The 3,198-nt window shown below is 45.2% G+C and overlaps 1 non-coding gene across 1 annotated transcript; it reads right to left on the reverse strand.

Moving 5' to 3' along the window:
- Positions 1–2,729: 2,729 nt before the first annotated feature.
- Positions 2,730–2,994, reverse strand: LOC148016570 (signal recognition particle RNA). The gene has a single exon (XR_015688225.1).
- Positions 2,995–3,198: the final 204 nt, after the last annotated feature.

Here is a 3,198-nt window from a genome sequence, read left to right on the forward strand (position 1 = left end):
CTCTAAGTGTACTAACTCCAAATATCTACTAGTGGTATGTGCAGTAAAGTAATGATGTCATGGCATTTGCAAGGCTTCCACTCATGATATAGAGGTGTGCATATATGCATGCAACCAACTGGCTTAGGGAGGTAACTAACAAGGAACTAGGGTGAATGGCATCACATATTGGAACTCATCAAGGACATTTTTGGTGGTTGCACCCACAATTCCATATGATCAATAAGATTAGCCTTCAATTAGACTACGGGAGGAGATAGAGATTAAGGAAGAGGTAGTTGAGAACCTCATTGATCCTGGAACAAAACCTACTTCTTTTGTATGCAGCAAGAAGGACATTGGTGGCATGGATTTCCAAAAGCAATGGGGTGATAAAGGCAAGGCTCCTATGCATTCGGTGAAGGTGGTTGAAATTGAGGAGTTACCCGACCCCACAGTCAATGTTATTACCAAATCTAGGAAGAGAGTGAAGAAAGAACTAGTAGAAATCCTACTAGAGTTCTCTAGGCCATGCAAGAAGCCATTCGACATTAGCCTACAAGAGTGGTCAACAATAAAACTAGTGGTGATGTTGGACTTGGGTCAGTTTTGGAAAAGGTTCCAATGTGCGCAGAGACAAAGAATGTAACACCATAGGCTTCAGTAGAGATACCTAATCTAGAAGTTCATATGCAAGATGCACCAGCAAAAGGAAATGCTATCCTACCACCTTACTATATCAACCTTCTTTAACCTATGACCACTTACACTAAATTCTTTAACCTATGACTTTGGCCCCTTTAATGTCAAAGGTGGAGACCTCAATAGCAACAACAACAGAAGATGTGGTATAGAAGGCACACGACCACCGTTGTTTGACTTAACTATTCTAGTAACCTTTGTTCAATCTCAAGGTCAGATTATCAAAAATATTTTACTAGATAGTGGCTTGAGAGTCAATATTATCGCCAGTTGTCACGAGTTTGGCCTCATGGATGGGAGCCAAAACCTTGTTTCTGATCCATATAGCAAATCCATAGCATGCAATAGGTATGACCCTTGGGTGTACTTCTCTCTTTGGTGATAGAAGTAGCCATTATTTATTTTCTAGTATCCTTTATGATGTTAAATATGGTAACGGAGGGAGAAGATTGCTACCTTCTTTTAGGCTACCCTTGGCAGCTCTGGAAAGCTCGAGTTAGTCACAATGGGCATGTAGGCCATCTGATGGCATCAAGATAAGATCAAATTTTCTCTAACTAAGATTCCTTCCCCACCGCTCCTAGTAACCAATGAAATTGTGATTTATAATGATCTCTTACAATTTGGGAAATGATATATTGATAAGTAAGTAGATCGTGATCTACCATGTAAAATAGCAGATCCTTCCAACCCAACTCCAGCTAACGCTATGGAGCGTTGGGAAGTAGTTTCATTAGTGGCTTCTTGATTTTATCAACATCGAATATCTTTACAATGAGATTCAATTCCTATCCACGTGCAACAATACTAGATGAATGTGCACACAAAGCTTGCGAGTTCGCGCTGCACCTTCAACTCTACCCCCTATGCTACCAAACAAGGACTTAGCTATCAAGTGGGAGGACAAGTCATAGAGCGAGAAGTTGGCAGAGGAGAATGTCACTACGGATAGTGATGAACATATCGTATTGGCTTCGGAAAGATGGAGGATGTATTCATATTACAACCAGGTGGTTCATCTCAACATCCTACCTTGGAGCTGTTGAAAGAATACTGTTAGGTGTTGGAATAGTAGAATGCGGCTTTGAACGAGTGGGCACAATCTTGTAGAATGATGTGCTCTGCTACCATGCCAATTTTGAAGCTAAGATAAAATCTTTGTGGGATGAAACTCCTGAAATCGTGTAGGATACGCTTCCCTACCATGATGCATGTTGCTCCCCTTACACTTTTCACTTTAGAGCTCACACCTACAAGTTTCCCCCAATAGGAGAAGACTTGCACTCAACAAGATGATGTCAAGGAGTAGCACCAACAGAAGCCACCCGAGTCCTTTAACGATAAGGAGACCACTTCCAAGGATCCCAACAAGTCTACTCTAGTGTAATGAGATCGTCCGTCTACCTTAGATATCCGAATGATGCAGGCCCAATAGGACACAAAGCTGACAAAAAGTTACGTAGAGTGAACTTAGGATGAGGTACAAGTTATGCAATCGGAATGGACAATTAATCCAATGCAAACATGGTTGTTTCCTGAGGCCAATATCCTATAGAAGTTTTCAAGAGGATTGGGACCTCCTTTAGTAGTTGATGATGGAACTAGGTTCATCAAGGCATTGGCGATGGAACCGATTTATTATAACATTCAGTAGCCTTCACTTTGGGTATGGATGAGGACTTATAAGGAGATGAAGCATGACAAATATCGTCATTGTCGGGCTCTCTTGCCTCCACCTTTTGTTAGGCCGCGGCCTATAGACGGCCTCTAAGTACCGCCCCTTAGAATCCTTCAATGTCTCCAGCTCTGAACCTTACAACATGAGTGGTGTTCCTTCTGCCAGCATATCTGGTTTTGGTCGCGGTCACTCGAGATAAGCTCGTGGTAGCCGATTCTGGTGACAACAAAGAAGATGACGGGACTGCGGGTCCACGTCCACCACATGTGCCATCTATTTGGGTGCCAAGAAAACTAATTATTGGTGTCTATCGAGATCCGCAAAATTTTGAGGGTTTGTCGCCGGGGACTGAGAGGAGGCCGAAGGTTGGCCCGCAGACAAAGGTGGCGTTATCCCTCCACCGTCTAGAGCGAGGGGTAGCGTTGCTCCGTTTCCGGCCTCACGCGGTCCCCCCTCCTTCAAGCACGGAGAGATGCCAGTTCCCTCCGGGCGGCTACGATCTCCTCCACTCGAGACTTGGAAACGGGCGCCGCTGCGAAGGGCCGCATCCAAGAACGGCCTCGCGTCCCAGTACAACATACCAGCCGTCGACATCCGCCCGACCGTACATTTCCCCCTCCTCGGGTTACAGGCGTCATAATACACCCAGGAACGAGAGCATTGAAGGCCGCCGGCTGCCGCAATGTAAACCGTACCTGTCGTGCCAAGCTTCGCATGTGGGAGATGAAAGCCCTCTTGCCCGCGCCCCGATCCAGAGTCCCGAGTGACACACCTCCACACACAGTGACCTCGATCATGTGTTGACGCTTTCGAGTTCTCTAGACTCTCACACTCTAGAG

This window comes from Lygodium microphyllum, chromosome 23, assembly GCF_053477565.2.
Source record: "Lygodium microphyllum isolate KBCC chromosome 23, Lygodium_microphyllum_v1.1.10, whole genome shotgun sequence".
NCBI classification, from domain to species: Eukaryota; Viridiplantae; Streptophyta; class Polypodiopsida; order Schizaeales; family Lygodiaceae; genus Lygodium; species Lygodium microphyllum.